Source organism: Vitis riparia, chromosome 15 (assembly GCF_004353265.1).
Source record: "Vitis riparia cultivar Riparia Gloire de Montpellier isolate 1030 chromosome 15, EGFV_Vit.rip_1.0, whole genome shotgun sequence".
Classification (NCBI taxonomy): domain Eukaryota; kingdom Viridiplantae; phylum Streptophyta; class Magnoliopsida; order Vitales; family Vitaceae; genus Vitis; species Vitis riparia.
Window position 1 is genome coordinate 7,159,538 of NC_048445.1, and position 19,974 is coordinate 7,179,511.

General features: G+C 33.2%; 1 pseudogene; it reads right to left on the reverse strand.

Annotated features, from left to right (window-relative positions):
* Positions 1-6,614: 6,614 nt before the first annotated feature.
* On the reverse strand, positions 6,615-9,974 carry LOC117932405 (annotated as a pseudogene).
* Between the last annotated feature and the right edge of the window lie 10,000 nt (positions 9,975-19,974).

The window sequence follows — 19,974 nt, forward strand, 5'->3', positions numbered from 1 at the left end:
TTATCTTCATCCTATTCTGCTTTGTCTCTACTTTATCCTCTGTTTCTCTTCCTAAGAGCACTAGTGCGGCACTTTCTCATCCTGGGTGGTGACAGGCAATGGTTGATGAAATGGCTGCTCTGCACTCCAATGGCACATGAGATCTTGTTTATTTACCTCCTGGTAAATCTACAGTTGGATGTCGTTGGGTCTACGCTGTTAAAGTTGGTCCTGATGGTCAGGTTGATCGCCTTAAGGCCCGCTTGGTTGCTAAAGGTTATACTCAGATTTATGGTTGTGACTAGGGTGATACCTTCTCTCCTGTTGCCAAGATTGCTTCTGTTCGCTTATTTCTCTCCATGGCAGCTATGTGTCATTGGCCTCTTTATCAGTTGGATATTAAGAATGTTTTCCTTCATGGTGAACTTCTCGAGGAAGTGTATATGGAGCAACCACCTGGTTTTGTTGCTCAAGGGGAGTCTGGTTTAGTGTGCAAATTACGCCACTCTCTATATGGCTTGAAACAGTCTCCTCGGGCATGATTTGGGCGTTTTAGTTCAGTTGTTCAAGAATTTGGAATGCTTTAGAGTGAAGCGGATCATTCAGTTTTCTATCATCATAACTCTTCGAACTAGTGCATCTATTTGGTAGTTTATGTGGATGACATTGTCATTACAGCCAGCGATTAGGAGGGTATCCAAAGACTAAAGCACCACTTTTTCAACCACTTTCAAACCAAAGACTTGGGCAAACTCAAGTACTTTCTGGGACTTGAAATAGTTCAATCCAGTTCAGGTGTGGTTATGTCACAAAGGAAGTATGCCTTAAACATCTTGGAAGAAACAGGTATGTTATGATGTAAACCTGTTGACACTCCTATGGATCCAAATGACAAACTTGTACCAAGACAAGGGGAGCCTCTAAGAGATCCTGGGAGATATCGACGACTTGTAGGCAAACTGAACTACCTCACCATCACTCGGCCAGGCATCTCTTTTTTCCTGTGAGTGTGGTTAGTCAATTTCTACAATCACCATGTGACAACCATTGGGATGTTGTGATCCACATTCTTCGATATATTAAAGGAACACCAGGCCAAAGTATGTTGTATGAAGACAGGGACCATACCCAAATTGTTGGTTACACAGATGCAGACTGGGCTGGTTCACCCCCAGATAGGCGTTCCACCTCAGGGTACTGTGTTTTTATTGGAGGTAACTTAATATCCTAGAAGAGTAAAAAACAAGATGTAGTAGCCAGATCAAGCGCTGAAGCTGAGTATCGAGCTATGACTTTGGCAACATGTGAACTCATATGGTTGAGGCAACTCTTTCAGGAATTGAGATTTGGAAAAGATGAACAGATAAAGCTAGTCTGTGACAATCAGGTTGCATTACATATTGCATCCAATCCAGTCTTTCATGAAAGGACCAAGCATATTGAAGTTAACTGTTACTTCATTTGAGAGAAGATCGCATCAGGGTGTGTTGCTACAAGTTTTGTTAATTCAAATGATCAACTAGCAGACATCTTCACTAAATCTCTCAGAGGTCCTAGAATTAAATACATTTGTAACAAGCTTGGTGCATATGACATATATGCTCCAGCTTGAGGGGGAGTGTTGAATATAATGTATTTATAGTGTACAATCTTTCTTTCCTTTCTTAATATAGGTCACATATATGGTAGTTAGTTCAACCTAGCCTTGTATATATATTACTCTATTGTAAGAAGTTAATATATGAATGAGAATTAAGGTTTTCTCTCTCTCTCTTTCAACATACATAACACACCATTACAAAGAAGGGTGCAATTTACAATGTCCCAATTTTTATTCCCAACCTTCCACACTTTTTATTCATGAAAATTGTCTTCCATTTCACAAGATGCAACTTGCTCAACTCTAGATGGTTTCCCAATAGGAAAAGGGATAACAGACTCATATGTTAGGAGAAACAATGAAAAAAGGATTTTTAAGAAAAATAATGACCTTATGAGCACCGCCACACAATTAAATAAATAGGCATCAATTAAGGTTTGACAAGGAAAGCAAGCCAAAGTTCTACAATCATTTTAAATTTCTGAAAAGGTTTTGATAAAATGAAAAGGAGTCACTTAAACAAACAAGAAGGTCAACAATTAGTGATTCTTTGAATCTAAAGGTGCCTAGAAGGACAAGAGAAAGACTCTTTGATAGACTAGTCTCCCTATCAAAGTTCCTCTAAGAACTCAGCACTACATTCATTTCCAATCGTAAATGATGTAGAAAAATAGCTCATATTATTCTTTGACTTCCGACAATTAACGTCAAATTTTCTTCCTAATTTAAACATAAAATTTTTGGGCAATGAAGGATAGGATCAGAATTAAGAAAATAAAGATTATTCTTTAGTGTGTTTTCATGTATATTACAACCGATTTCTAAGAGTTCTTTTTTTTTTTTTTGGGATAAGAAAAAAAAAAGTAGTATTTTTTTTTTCTAGGATTTCTAGGAGTTCTAGTTGGATATATTTTTTCTTATATATTTTGTATCTACTCATATGGTAAAGTATCAGAAAAAGTCTTCCTCAATAAAATCGTTTATTCTAGTTTCTCCATGGTTGCACACATGGTATCAAATTCGATTCCTTACTATTTTTTTTTTCTATTCTCCTCTGTTTTTCATCTTTAAAAAAAAAAAAAAAAAAAAATTCATCAAGTGTTTTTTTTTCCAGCCATACTCGTCGTTGCCCATTCATATTAGCTCCACTCATGTTTTTTTTATTTTCATATTGCAATATTGTTTTTGCCTTGTTTCACTTTTTTTTTTCTGATCGTTTTCTTTTTCTCTTCTATTGAGGAGTATTATAGCCTAATTCAATCCTATTTTTGTAGAAGAGAGACAAATTTTAGATATGAACCTTATAGCAAATGAAGTAATCAATTCTTTGTAGAAGAATGGTACTAATGGTGTCATTAATAAGTTAGATGTTAGAAAAGCTTATGACCATGTCAATTGGGCTTTCTTGTTAGCAATTATAGAAAAAAAAGGCTTTTGGCCAAAAATGGATTACATGGATACATTGGTGTATTTCCACAACAAAGTTTTCAATGCTAGTAAATGAAACTCCTTCAAGTTTCTTTTAGAGTTCAAGACGGTTGAGACAAGGGGACCATTTTTCCCTTTTTTTGTTTGTCCTGGCCATGGAGGTGTTGAGTTGGTTGTTGGAGAGGACAAGGGAGGAGGGCTCCTTGTTAGGCTTTCGAGTAGGGTGAGGGGGTGGAAAGAGGAGGGAAGGGTAGAGAGGGGATGGAAGTCTCTCATCTTTTGTTTCCAAATAATACTGTGGTCTTTTTTTAAGATTCACAAGATCAATTATTTCATCTAAGTCGGTTGCTCATGTGATTTGAGGATTTATTAGGGCTTAAAATTAATCTTGAAAAAAATTAATTGATCCCAATTGGGGGGGGGTTATAGATGTAGAGGTTTTGGCAATAGAATTGGGCTACCAGGTGGGGAAAATTCTTTCTTTTTACTTAGGATTGCCTCTGGGAGCCTCTTGCAAGTCTAAAACAGTTTGGAACAAAGTGGAGAAGAAGTTTTGTAGAAGACTTTCGAAGTGGAAAAGACAATACATCTCAAGGGCAGGGAGTACTTACTTTGATTAGAAGTACTTTGTCAAGCTTGTCAATCTACTTCATGTCCTTTTTTGTAATCCCTAGAAAGGTAAGATTGAGATTAGAAAAAATTCAAAGGACTTTCTTTAGAGATGTAGGAATTTGGAAAAGAAGCTTCACTTGGTTAGTTGGTCTACTATTTGTAAGGATAAAAGAAATAAGGGATTGGGTAGTAGAAGAGTCTCTTTGCTAATTCAAGCCCTCTTTGGAAAGTGGTGTTGTGAATAAACCTAAAGGGGAAGTTTTATGGAAGCAAATTATAGAGGGGTAGAATGGGAAGGAAGGAGCAGGTTAGCACCCTTGTGAAGTGAGAGGTAGTTGTGGGGTTTGTGTTTGGAAAGCTATAAGGAATGGATGGGATCTATTCTTTAGAAAAACCTCGTTTGAAGTGGGTGATGGCAAAAAGATTAAGTTTTGGACGGATAAATGGTGTGCAAAGGAGCCCTTGTGTAACTTCTTTCCCTCTTTGTATGCTTTAGCCTCGTCAAAGAAAGCTTGGGTGGCGGATTTGTTGAAAGACTTTGGAGAAGGGACTTTGGTCTCCGCTATTCACAAAGCATGTTAATGATTGGGAAATGGAAGTTGTTGAAAAAAATATTCCATTGTTGCAAACAAAGAGGATTGTAAGGGAAGTTAATGACAAGATGATATGGAAAGAAGCAAAAAAAAAAAAAAGGATTGTTTTCAATCAAATCTTTCTATACAACCTTAAAGGTGGAAAGGGCGGTCCTTTTGCAAAAGAACATTATTTGGAACCCATGGGTCCAATCTAAGGTGAGTTTTTTTGGCATGAGAAGCAAGTTGAGGAAAAGTTTTGACCTTAGACAATCTTTAGAAGAGAGGGCAATCAGTAATGAATAGATACTTTTTGAGCAAATAGGAGGGAGAGTCCATTGATCATATTCTTCTTCACTGCTCCAAAGTAAGGATTCTTTGGCACCTTTTGTTCTCCCTTTTCAATGTAGATTGCGTGATCTCTTCCTCGATCAAAGATATCCTTTTAAGTTGGTATGGCTCCTTTGTAGGGAAGAAAAGGAAAAAGGTGTGGAAAGCCTCCCCCTTCGCATATTTTGGACAATCTGGAGGGAACATAATCAAAGAGCTTTTGAGGATAAGGAACAAACGATCAAGAGTTAAAACTTGCGTTCCTTTGTAACCTTTCTGCTTAGGTTAGCTTATATATAAGAGAAGGTTCAATGTCTTTGTTTGATTTTGTAGAGTAGGTTGGGTTTCCTTGAGTTTCTTAAGGGTTTTTTGTGTACTTTTTAGAGGCCTTCCTTTTGGTGCTCTTTGTATACGTCTTGTGTACTCCGGTGTATCTTTTTCTATTTTTAATCTATACATTTCTATATTTACCTTTAAAATAAATAATAATAATAATAATAATTAAATAAATAAATAAATAAAACAAATGAATTTGGATGCAAATCAGTATAGCACCTCAACACATGGCATTGATTAGGATGACAACAAGGTAGGTATTTTCAAGGATCCACCCACAATGTTCTTCTACATTGACCAACCTTTCCCAGCCCAATTATTAATAAAATAAAATAAAATTTAGTCTAATTTAATTTTTTTCATCTTTTCCCCTTTTGAGCAAGTATAAAATGAAAATGTAAGTTTACTTCCCATAAAAATAAATAAAAGATACAAATCTATTATTGAGGACACTTAGCCCTTAGCCATGATTGGTGCATCCTTTGTAAGAGAAGTAATTAGACGGTTGATCATCTCTTCTTACATTATTCAATTACTTTGGGATTGTGGCATAGAATTTTCTCACAACGAGGATGGCGTGGGTTCAGCTAGACAGTATTCTTGATATGATGGTGATTTTTTTCAAGTGTCTTGGAAACTATATCAGAGGCAAGACTCTTTGGAGGCTCGTGTGTTTGTTTTTGTTATGGATTGTTTGGAGAAAGAAGAACGCTAGGATTTTTTAGGACACTTGGAAGACGCTAGAGATGATGTGGGATGTATTTCATTTCTTTGTTTCTTTTTGGGCTTACTGTACAAACATTTTTAAACTCTATCCTTTGAGTGTAATTCAGCTTAGTTGCTTTTTGATTTGCACACCTTAGGGTAGGGTTTATAGGGCCAAGAGTTGTTACACTTGTATAGACTTTTTGTTCATTTTGTTTAGTCCCTTGTATTGAGGAGGTTTACTTAGTTCTTTTTTATTAGGTCTATATTTCATGAGGAGGATTTCTCATCCTTCTCATGTTTTATTTATTCTTAATTAATACATATGTTTGTCTCTAATAAAAAAAAATACAAATCTATGGATAACTTAATTTATTTATTTAAAAGTTTGGAGAAAAAAAAAAAACTTTTAACCATTAAAAAGATTAATGGGGCGAAGGCCCAATGTGAGTATGGAAATTCCTGTACCTCACTGCCCTAATTTGAGTTTGGGATGATGATGATGAAAACATCTTAAATAATCAGCCAGGGACATGATAGGAGGCCCCACCCCAAATCTGCCCCCATTAACATCCTTTTGCATCAAAGTTGTTGCCCCAACCATTATCCTACAAGCCATAATTTTAATCACAAGCTGCAACAGAGAATTTATCTCTCAAGGAAACCTTCACAACCATTTGTAAATGCAAGCCTTAACTCAAGATTACATAGCCTAGTCCCAAACCATCCTCTTTCTTAGGATGAGACGGAAGTTCTCAATTAGCTAAACAGTATCTATTGGAGAAAGACATCACTGAAAGCAATATGCAATACACCTCCCTAGGAACATAAAGGGTTCAAGATAAAAATACCTCAAAAAGGCGCTACCTAAAAGCGGATGGCAGAAGAATGGTGAGAGCAGGAAAACAAATAAGCTAGGTGATGTACCAAACAAACAAGATGCACTCATATGATACAATTAAACTCAGCTGAAGAGTGCATTATCCTGCTTATTCGGATCACTTGCACAAATTATGTTCCATAATAATCCCACTTATTTGGATCACCTAGACAATTCTATTCCACTAACCCACTATCTGGATCAACATGTCCAATCAAATCATAACCTTTAATAAACACTAACAAAAGTAAAGAAACATACAAGCACTTAGGAGGGAGGGGAAAAAGATAGTGTGATAAGGACAAATACCAAGTCCACTCCAATTTTTACCTTTAGCTCCTTGCAGATATCCAAAATTCTAGTCATGTTGTTTGGATCAATGATGTGAACATCTACAAATCCCCGCAGTACAAGATCAGGATTAACATGCCAGAGGTGAAGAATCATACCATTTCCCATGGAATTCCCAACAATCAAGGGGAAAGCAATGGAAGACACTTCATATTGGAGGACATTATATGCAGTCTGCAGAAACCAATGCAAAATTTATCAATCAACAGGTATTACATGGAGAAATAATAGGAAACCATATAACAAAAATGCACATAACAAAAAGAACATTACATTAATATGCGCAAGTCCAAGAAGCAGGATTTCAGGATAGTGTTTTAGAGGATACTCAAGCATTGATTGGACAGAACTACCATGACCTCTTTCAGCCAGTTGACACAACACACTCAAAAGGTCAAGACATAACCATGCATGATTTGCATGCCCAAGTTGGAATTTATGGCCATACACAGCATCAACATATGCCTGCAAGAATAATTGGCTAGTCACACCATCAACCAGACAATCCATAATGAAGAACTGAACACAAAAAGTATCATACCAGTTGTCTTGCAGAATGTGCAAACGTAAATATTTCTGGTGGTGCTGATACAGCATATTTAAGAAAAGATAGCTGGCCTTGAACATTCTTCCAAACAGATCCACAAATAGCATGCAGTGGAAATTGATCCTGCATAACTCAGTTTAACAGCTTCAGACTAACATGGAAGAAACTCCTAAGTTCACTTTCCAATCTCAATAAAATGTACTTAGCAAGCTTTGTAACTTTTCACATTCATGTTATAAAACATACCGGACATGCATGTCTATAAGCAGCCATCAAAAAAGAGAATGCATCATAATTTGGCACATAGAATCCTTCGTGGTCTAGCTTTTCAATAACACCTATCCAGTTGGTCCCTGGAGCCTGTATTCAAAATAAATACTTAGGAACAAACAATTCACTTTTCCTTGCAAAATTACAACAAGATGATTGTAAAATAGAACTAACAAGTTGCTTCACTGAATCTATGAGGATTTCAATATTCCAGGAGCTCAATAAGGGCAGCTCGGACAAACTGTTGCTACCAAGGGCCGAGAGGGATTCAACAAATGTGTTCTGATTGTCCCCGAGACCAGCTTGGGTGCGTGCAACTGTGCCGAGTAATCTAGAAATGGTGGCTTCAGTCAGTGGTAAGAAAAGGCATAAAATCTCTTTGCACTGCAAAGCATTAACAGTGCATCCATAACCCAGTTCCATCATAATGTTGTCCACATTTCTTTCCTTCTCCATTTCTGCTAGAATAGCATCAAAATCATTTTCCCTGCTTTCACAGAACAAATCCAAATCTCTGCAGCAAATTAGACAAGTAGTCAAACAAAATAAATAACTGAACAAAAAAGGCTCATAATCAATTGCAAAGCTATTTTGAGAAGAAAAAGGTTTTTTTTTCTATTTTTGATAACATAATTAGTACCCCAATAAGTTTGCCTTGCGCAATTCATCTGAAAGCAATGGAGCTAAAACAAAGGAGGCACCCCTTTCCAAATGAACTAAGGATAACATCTGTATAAAGGAATCTAAAAGCGGGTAAAGGCCCTCAGCCTGATGGAGGTACATAATGATATTCTTGAATTTGCTCAACAGATTTCATGGGAACAGGATTGGCACACAATTCCTCAATCTGAGCCATGCAGAAATTCTTCCCTGGAAAGCAAACAAAATTTAGTTTCGAGATTGGAATAAGCAGCAACATAAAAGAAGCTAGTAATGCAAGGAAAACTAAAAAGTAAAAAAGGTGTTGATATAGCAACCTGCACTCATTGAAAAGCTGCAACTTACCACACGTTCTGAATTCAAGATGTTCAGAATCCAAAAGAGCCAGACCAATGCAATTTTTTTCACAAGCTGAAAAGTGTAGGGTATTAGAGAGATTTTCAAGAAATCTTTCACTGATTGCTGTACTTCTTAGTGACTGGCAAAATATCGTGCAGAAATTCGGTCTATCAAAGATGTACTTGAATAATGAAGCACAAATTGCTTCCACCTGTGTATTCTTCAACTCTGCCCTACTCAGATAATCTAAGCAGGTTTCAAGTAGTAACACACTACCTTCAATTCCATAATCAACAAACTGCCAAAAAGAGATAAGAACATCACCAAGCAATCTGATGAAACAACATGGTGAAAACTTAATAAAGTCATAGTCCGTCTATTTGAGATTGATCAAGGAAATTTTGTTTTCCCTCATGCATTAAATCATAAATTCCAAAAATTTATTGTTCATATAGATGTGACTAGATATTTAATATATCAACTATTATTAATAAATACTTTATTGAGTCCCAAGCATGAGCAGGTCACGCCACCTAAAACAATAGGATTGATTTATCTAGTTTATATGCTTCAAATCCAGAAATTAAGTTGAAAAAACTCGCAGCAAACAAGGGCATTGGAAAGGGAGAACATTTAAATATCCAGTTTGATAACATTTTCCTTTTCAGATGTAAAGAGCCTTAATGGATGCATAACCCAAAGGCAGCTCTTCCTGATAACCCCATAAGAACAGTAATGGTTGCGAAGGTAGAATTCAATCCCAGCTCCCAGAGGCAACTGCTTAGAGACTCTACCTCTCTACCGCATGACACTCTGGCATCCTTAATGCCCACATAGATTATCATCTGGCCAGATGATAACTTCAATAACTCCTAGAGGCTTCATTTAAACCCTGACTAACTCCTTCATTTCTCTATTGTTCGCTGGCCCACATGAACCACTGTTACATCGCCAATTTTATTGTGATTTAATCAAATTCAAGCACTATACTAATCTACACTCCCCAATTCTACCAGCACAAACATAACAATTTCAAGACGGCAAACCACCTACAATTCTATCAATCGAGTCGAATCTGACCAAATGGACAACCAAAATCCAGAAACCTCGATCCATCAACAAAATTAATAAATAATAAAACACCAAAAAAAAAAAAAAACAAAATTCTAGGGTTGTGAAACAACTAATTATGATTTACAAGCAATGATTAAAAAATCGTACCTCACGGAGCTCTCGAAAACATGGTCAGCGTTTTCTTCGTTCAAGCTCTGAAGCAAGAACCGAATCTGGTTCGCGAAGGCGGCAGAGGAATGCGTCATCGCAAAAGCGACAGAGCAAGTGCTAGGGTTTGTAGAGATAGAGTGAGTGTGTTTAAATAGAAAATGTGATTCGATGGGCTTGAAGATTGGGACAGAGAATCGCTAAAAAAAGTGAGTTTCAAGCACTAGCCATGTGTATCTACATATCAGGTTCCAGACGAGCGTTTCTATATGGGGATTTCCTGAGACACGTACGGCTTATTTGATATGGACATCTCACGTGTGTGATTTTTATTCTGAAAAAAAAAAAAAAAAAAAAAAAATCTCTTAGGGCCCACTCTATGATTTGGTGGTTTACGTTTCTAGTTGAACTCCAATTCCAGCTCAAAAAATGTTAATAGTGTTTAAATGATTTAATCTAAAATATTAATTCAAAACAATGAAAATTTTAATTTCGTGGCAAAATATCTTCATCTGTTCAATCTGAGGGCCCTTTAGATATTATGGTATAAAATCTAATTTATTTTATACTTAGAAAAAAAAAAAGTAATGATAATTAAAGAGGTGCCACCTTGTACGCTTGAAATCCATGTCATGGAATTTAGTTCCGAGATTTGTGTTGTTGAAATCTTCATGTCATTCTTTTCGCCTTTTTTTTGCTCAACAACCAAATCTAAACCATCTCCTTCAAAGCTTTATTGTTAGCAAAAAAATATTTGAGATAAGTTCAAAACTAATTCCATTATCTTTTATACATTTGTTTTTAATCCACACATCAATATTATATTTGTATCATATGAACCTATTTTAAGGTCTTATGATTATGTAAATCTTGGCAAAAAAATATAGTAAAAATAATTTTAAAAAAAAGTCAATGAATAATTTAGAAATGCTCTAAAAGTGAAAATTATTCGAAAAGTGGAAAACAAAATTAAAAAATAAAAAAAAAAAAAAAAGTTCCATGATGTCCAAACTTATAAGGTTGAACATCAAAAGTATGTTCAAAATTATAGAAAAGTGGAAAACAAAAATTTTTTTAAAAAAAAAAGTTTCATGATGTCCAAACTTATAAGGTTGAACATCAAAAGTATGTCCAAAATTATAGTTCCTTAGACTGTCCCATCCAACAACCTCGTATGCATGAAACTTTATTTTCTTAATCTCAAGAAATACAAAAAGAAATGCAATATATATATATGTTGTAAAAAATTACATCAATGCACATGATTATTCATTTATTCATGGATTTAATACATTTTACTCCTTCAACTTATCTCGTGTTTTGCATATGCTCTAAAGGTGTAATGTGCAAAACACGGGATAGGTCGAGTGGGTAAAGTGTATCAAAACCTTTATCTATTATTGAAAAACATAAATTTCTTTAAATTTTTTATTACATATATGAATAAAATAGAAAATAATAAAAGAAGGACTAAGAAGAGGAGATCCATGTATATTCACTTTAATTGTACTTCGATTATTTCATCAAATGTCCTTTTTCGTCTTAGAAAAGTTATTTTTTTTGGTGGATATATAGAGATATACCCATAGAAAGTAAGAATTGTTCTAATTAATATAAATAATTTTTTTGAATGTAAATATAAATAATTTTTGAAGCATCATATAAAAAATAATTCATTGATTTTTAATATATTAAATTTTTTTTTTTAGGTTTTATCTAATTCCTAAAAGTTTTGAGGGAAAATGCAAATAAAAGAAAGTCAAGAGAAAAAATATAACGAAAATTAAAATAATTTAAAGTTGATTTATTCATTTTATATATTACTTCAAAATAACTTTACTTATTTTAACAATGTGATGTAACAATTAAATGATTTAAAAATGTATAAATGTCTAAATAGTTTTAATTATATTTTGTTTTTATTTCGTATTCAAATATTAAAAAAATAAAATAAAATATTTTTCTTAACAATTTTTTTCCTTAATGTTGTCTAAACCATGCATAACTTTGCTTTTCTTTTATTATATATATATATATATATATATATATATATATATATATATATATATATATATATATATATATATTCATTCACTTAAATTTTTCTAAAGACCTAATTTTTATAAGGGAACTCTTTCAAATGTTATGAAGTGTTTTCAATCCCTCGTAAAATAACTTTTCAACAAGCTATTAATCAAATCATTTCTAAATCGGATTTTTATATGATATTTTATAATTGCAAAGTAAATTTATTATTATTATTGAGTAATTTAAAAAAAAATAGCAACTAATATTGCTATATGAAATAAAACATGTTTTAGAATTTTTAAACAAAAATAAAATAAAATTAATCACATATTTTACAAGTATTTTCATCCTTCTCTTATCCCAATTTTATAATTATTTAATAGTCGAAATAAAGTATAAATTGTTGTAAATGAAGTGGTGAATGACCACATTGATGGTTATTTATGAACTCCATTTACTCATCTTTAAGACGAGTAATGAGAGTTCACATGGTGAAACCTATAAAAGGCTTCTTACACCCCATGTAATGAGCATCCAGAGAAAAAAAAAGGGAGAATTATGTTTTAGGGGTAGATGGACCCCCAAATTAACAAAAGGTCCATGTAACTCTTCAAATTGAGCCCAAGACTCAATGAAAGTATGGAAATTGAGTTGAAGGATATTATCCTTCAGTATTTTCGAAAATGCCCTTTGTTGATTTTGAGAAAAAAAATTAATATTTTTTATTTAATTTAATATTTTTAAAATATACTTTTATGTAATTTAATTTTTTTAAAATACTTTTATTTAATTTAATATTTTTTTTAAATACTTTTATTTAATTTAATATTTAAAAAAATTATTTAATTTAATATTTTTAAAAAATAGTTTTATTTAATTTAATATTTTTGAAAAAAAAATTAATTTAATATTTTTGAAAACCACTTTTATTTAATTTAGTATTTTTGAAAAAAAATTGTTGAAAAAAAAATTATTTAACTATTTAAAAAAATTATTTAATTTAATATTTTTTTAAATAGTTTTATTTAATTTAATATTTTTGAAAAAAAATTATTTAATTTAATATTTTTGAAAAAAAAATTAATTTAATATTTTTGAAAACCACTTTTATTTAATTTAGTATTTTTGAAAAAAAATTATTGAAAAAAAATTATTTAACTATTTAAAAAAAATTATTTAATTTAATATTTTTGAAAAAAAAATTAATTTAATATTTTTGAAAACCACTTTTATTTAATTTAGTATTTTTGAAAAAAAATTATTGAAAAAAATTATTTAACTATTTAAAAAAATTATTTAATTTAATATTTTTTTAAATAGTTTTATTTAATTTAGTATTTTTGAAAAAAAATTATTGAAAAAAATTTATTTAACTTAATTTTATAAAATATTTTATATGTGTTCTTAAAGGGTATATTTGTCTGTTACTATTTCATATCCTTCAACTCAATTTGAAGAGTTATACGGACCTTTTGTTAATTTGGGGTCCCATCTACCCCTAAAACATAATTCTCCCAAAAAAAAAAACTTTCACTCTTCCTCTCATTCTCTCTCTTATTCTCTCTTTCTTTCATTCTCTCAACACTTCTCTTTTTTTTATTTATTTCTCCTCTTTATATATACTATTAAAATAATATATAGTTATCTCTACTTTTATTTGAGTCACATTTATTATCGTTTTACAACACGTTATCAGCACGAATTGCTTTGAAGGTAATTCTCATATCTTAAACTTGAAGTTATTTATATAAAATAAAATTTTACATATTTATATTATTGTTGATTTGTTTTGTTAAAAGTTATAAACAAATTATTTAATTTTTTTTATAATCAAAGTTATACCAATGCTATCAATTTATTATAATTGATTCTAATAATATTGTTTTATCATATAGATAAAGTTATTTGACAATGTCGAATCTCACAAAACTCGAATTTGTGGCACTTGACATTTTGGGAAATAACTATCTATCTTGGATCCTTGATGCTGAAATGCATCTTGATGCAATGAACATATGAGCTACGATCAAAGAAGAAAATCAAGCACCCCTGCAGGATTGCGCAAAAGCACTAATTTTCCTTCGTCGTCACCTCCATGAAGGTTTAAAAAATGAGTATCTTACGATAAATGACCCTTTTACTCTATGGAGTAATTTGAAAGAAAGATATGACCACCATAAAACTGTGATTCTCCCAAAAGCTCGATATGATTGGATTCACCTGAGGTTGCAGGATTTTAAATCTATTAGTGAATATAACTCCACACTTTTCAAAATCAGCTTTCAATTAAAACTATGTGGAGAAAAAAAAAAATCACAGAATAAGACATGTTAGAGAAAACTTTTTACTACATTTCATGCTTCGAATATGTTCCTGCAGCAGCAATATCGAGAGCATAGATTTAAAAAATATTCTGAATTAATATCATGTCTTCTTGTTGCTGAACAGAATAATGAGTTTTTGATGAGAAATCACAAGTCTCGTCCAACTAGATCTGAAGCATTCCCTGAAGTGAATACAATATCGTCCCCCAAACTCGTGGACATGGACGAGGACGAGAACGTGGTCGTGGTCATGGAAGAAATCCCCGATACCATGGTTTTTATAGTAATAATTCATCAAATTCTCAGAAAATGAAAGTCTCATTGCACCACCAAAAGTGGAACAATACTCAGGCAAAATAAAAAAAATAAGAAGTGTTTACAAGATAAACCTCCAAGAACCATGAGAATAATTGTTATAGATGTGGTATGAAGGGATATTGGTCGCGTACCTATCGTATGCCCAAACATTTGGTCGATCTTTACCAAGCATCAATAAAAGCAAAAGGAAAATAGATAGAGATGAACTTTACCGATGGTGATGGATTGGACAACCTACTATGATATTGATTTCTTTGGAGGTCCTAGTGAAAAAACAAATCATTTAATAAACGATGAGAAGATTAACATTGATTAATGTTACTTTATATATCAAATAATATATTATTATATCCTATATTTACATCTAATTTTCTTTTGTTATTTAAATTATGTCTTTTTAGTTATATCTGAAATCCATGCGTTATTTGGTCTCAAGATGAATGAGGATAATGTAATCTCGTAGACTGTGCAACCACGCACACAATTCTTTGAGATAAAAGATATTTCCTCGAATTGACATTAATAAAAGCTAATGTAAGTACCATATATGGTACTACAAACTTAGTTGAAGACTTTGGAAGAGCAAACATAACGCTACCAAATGGAACAAGATTCCATATAAATGATGCTTTATATTCTAGCAAATCCATAAGAAATTTGCTCAGTTTTAAAGATATCCGCAGAAATGGATATCATATTAAAACTATGAACGAAGATAATATAGAATATCTTTACATTACTTCCATTATATATGGTCAGAAGCTTATAATGGAAAAACTCTCAGCTTTTTTCTTTGGATTGTATCATACAACTATAAAGTTTATTGAATCATATGTTGTCGTGAACCAGAAGTTCAACGACCCAAAAGTTTTTATCCTTTGGCATGACAGGCTAGGTCACCCAGGGTCTTCAATGATGCGTCGAATAATCGAACACTCACATGGGCATCCACTAAAGAACCAAAATATTCTTTCGCCCAATGAATACTCATGTGCTGCCTGTTCACAAGGTAAATTGATAGTCAAACCACCTTTTACTAAAGTCATATATGAGTCACCAGTCTTTTTAGAAAGAATACACGAGGACATATGTGGGTCTATCCATCCACCATGTGGACCATTCCGTTATTTTATGATCTTAATAGATGTTTCTACTAGGTGGTCACATGTTGTCTCATTTCTACACGTAACGTTGCCTTTGATAGACTCCTTGCACAAATAATTAGATTACGAGTACAATTTCTAGATTATCCAATTAAGACAATACGTCTTGATAATGTTGAAGAATTTACTTCTCAAACATTCATTGACTATTGCATGTCAGTAGGAATAAATATTGAGCATCATGTTACTCATACTCATACCCAAAATGGTTTAGCAGAATCCTTCATCAAACGTCTCCAATTAATAGCTCGACCATTACTAATAAAAACCAAATTACCTACTTCTGTCTGGGGACATGCTATTATGCATGTTGCAGCTTTAGTCCGTATTCAACCTACAACTTACCATGAATACTCTCATTCACAACTTGTGTTTGGAAAACAACCAAATATCTCTCACTTACGAATCTTTGGTTGTGTAGTATATGTACCAATTGTACCTACACAACGCACTAAAATGGGTCCCAAACGAAGATTTGGGATTTATAGGTTTTGATTCTCCATCTATCATAAGATATCTTGAACCTTTGACAGATGATGTTTTTACAGTTCGCTTTGTGGATTGTCATTTTAATGAAAGTATTTTCCCGTCATTATGGGGAGAAAAGTCGATTCCTGAAGAACGACGAGAAATTAGTTGGAAGACATCTACTATGTCCCATCTTGATCCTCGTACAAATCAATGTGAACTAGAAGGTCAAATGATCATTCATTTATAAAATCTTGCAAATCAACTACCAGATGCATTAATTGATACAAAGAAAGTGACAAAGTCACATATCCTAGTTGCAAATACTCCAACACGGATTTATGTCCCTGTAAGACAGTTAACAAATGAATATAATATAAACCCGATGCGTGGTAAACCTGTCGGCTCAAATGATGTAACTCCTCGGAAGAGGATAACCCAATAAAAACTTGGCACTTTATAAGAGACCATCAAAACGATTGATTAGTTTAAAATTGATAAGTTTATAGCCCTAGAAGAGGTACAAGTAAAGCAGAAAGCCCCTGAAGAGACACATATTGAACAAGAAACCCTTAAAAAGGCATATATTGAACGAGAAGCCCTTAAAGAGGCATATGTACTTGAAAATTGTGAAATCTCAATAAGTTATGTACACACGGGAGAAAAATGGGATTGAAATAATATTGTTATTGTGAAACCAAAGTTTGGTTAATCTTGATTTTGATAATAACAAAACAAGGTTTAGAACTAATGATCATATTTCAAGTGTGATTAGGCAAGACAACTTCCAAAGTGGCAATCCAAAGACAAATCAAACCAAGGAGAAATCATGAAGAAGAAAACCACCTCAAAGAAAAGAGTTTTTCAAGACCAAAGCTTCTTAGGATCTCTTTGTAAGGTTGTTGGTGCACTAGGACTTTCATGCATTTCATTATTTATTTATGCACCAAAATCATCCAAGAGTAATATTATTTTAAATATCTTAAGAATTGGATGATTTCATGTTTTCAACTAAAACCTTGTGTTAAATGATTTTCAAACTTGTGTTAAAAGGTTTTAAGTTGAAAAAGGTTGAGTGTTGAGCCAAAAAAATGGCTCAACCGGTTCAACCGGTCGACCGATTGTGCTCGTCCGGTCGAGGATCGGTTGAGGGAGGCAAAAAACTTTCTCTCTCTTGTAGTGGCCTTCTCTTCCCGGTCAAGGTTGAACCTCAACCGGTTGAGGTCCGGTCAAGGTCCGATCGAGGTTCGGTCGAGGTCCGGTTGAGGCCCAACGGTCACTTACCCTAACGGCTAGTCAACCGGTCGACCCCTAGCTCAACTAATCGAACCCCCAACGGCTAGTATGACTTTTTTCTTCTATAAAAAGGCTTCAAACTTCATTGTTTCATAAGCAAAACCTTCCCAAATCATTTTTGATTATATTTGAGCCTTGGAAGAGTATTTTTGAGTGCACCATTATTCCAAAACTTGCATATCTTTAGTGCACCATCCAATCCTAATTTCTCTTGTATCATTTAAGCTTAAAGTTTTATTACTAGGATTTTGAGAGATCATTTTATTTGTAAACCTTTGAAAGGAAGTTTCTCAAGTGTGAGGTATCACTTGAGGGGTTGTTCAAGAGTGGGATATCTCTTGAAAAAGTATAAAGGGTGCTTGGAGCCAAAAGTCCAAGAGGGTGAATTGGAACCATAATCCAATTGTAAAGAGATTGGAAGCTTGGTTGAAGCTTCAAGATAGTGGAACCCTCACTCGGTTAGGAGGTTGAGGAGAGTGGACGTAGGCAAGGAAGTGTCGAACCACTATAAACTCTCGTGTTTGCACTCTCTCTTCCCTAACTCTTTTAAATTATATGCAATTGTGTTTATTTTGTTTATTATGCAAAACATATAATTGTCTCTTATTTTTGCATAGTTTAAATTTGTGAAAAAGAGATCATCACCCTATTTACCCCCCCCCCCCCCCCCCCCTCCCCCCCCTCTAGGGTGATTACCATAGTTTGGATTAGCCTCAAATTCCTAGCAGTTATTAACAATATTTTCTTTTTCCAAGTGGCCTCCGATATCATAAGAAATGATGAAGATTCCAAACCACGAAATGTGGAAGAATGCCGACATAGAAATGATTGGCCAAAATGGAAAGAATCTATACAAGCAAAGCTAAACTCATTAACAAAACGAAAAGTTTTTGGACTTGTAGTCCAAATACCTGAAGATGTAAAGCCTATTGGGTACAAATGGGTATTTTTACAAAAGTGAAAATGAGAATAATGAGATCATAAGATATAAAACACGTTTAGTAGCACAAGGTTTCTTGTAGAGACCTGGTATTGACTACGAACAAACATATTTTCCCATCATGGATGCAATCACATTTCGTTTCTTAATTAATTTGACAGTCTCAGAAGGACTGGATATGCGTCTCATGAATGTTATTACAACATATTTATACGGATCCATGGATAATGATATATACATGAAAATTCCTAAAGGATTTAAATTGTCTGAAGCAAATAGTACAAAGCCTTGTAGCATGTACTCAATCAAGTTACAACAATTTTTGTATGAATTAAAACAATTTAGACGCATGTGGTACAATCGCCTTAGCGAATACTTACTAAAAGAGGGTATGTGAATAACCCTATATGGCCATGCATATTCATTAAGAAATCAAAAACCAGATTTGCATTATTGCAGTGTATGTTGATGACTTAAATTTTGTTGGAATTCCTGAGAGCTCACAAGAACAACAAATTACTTGAAAAAGGAAATTGAGATGAAAGATTTTGGAAAAACAAAATTTTGTCTCGCCCTGCAGATCGAGTATTTTCCAAATAGAGTTTTAGTATATCAATCAGCATACGTTAAGAAAGTTTTGAATCGTTTTTACATGGATAAAACACATTCTTAAGTTCTCCAATAGTTGTCGGATCACTTGATGTAAAAAATTACCCATTTTGTCCTTACGAAAAAATGAATAATTACTTGGTCCTGAAATACCATATCTTAGTACTATTGGTGCACTTATATATCGTGCCAATTGTACACGTCTAAACATTGCTTTTTCTGTCAATTTATTAGCAAGATACAGTTCTACTCCAACTCGAAGACATTGGAATGGTATCAAATATGTATTGCGTTATCTTTGCGGAACTACTGACATGAGTCTATTTTACTTAAGGGAATCAAAACAACAATTGCTTGGATATGCAGATGTAGGATATCTTTCAATCCACATAAAGGTAGGTCACAAACATGATATGTGTTTAATTGCAATGGTACTGCTATTTCATGGAGATCCGTCAAATAGACAATGGTAGTCACATCATCAAATCATTTAGAAATACTGATATTCATGAAGCAGGCCGTGAATGTATATGGCTAGGATCTATGATCCAACATATTCGGGACTCACGTGGACTCTCCTCTATCAAAGGTGACCCGACAATATTATTTGAAGATAATATTGCATGCATTGCACAAATAAATAAGGTTATATTAAAGGAGATAGAACTAAACACATTTCACCAAAATTCTTTTATATACATGAACTTCAAAAGAGTTGTGAAATTGATGTGCAACAAATACGCTCAAGTGATAATCTAGCAGATTTATTCACAAAATCATTGTCACCTCAACATTCAAGAAGTTAATATACATGATTGGAATGCATCAACTCAAGGATATTGACATGAGGGGGAGTATGCTTGTAAAAGAGTGTTATTGTATTGTATTCTTTTTTCCTTCATTCAGGTTTTGTCCTATTGGGTTTTACTGACAAGGTTTTTAATGAGGCAGTTCTAACATACCAAGAAAATAATATTGTACTATTTTTCCTTCTCTAG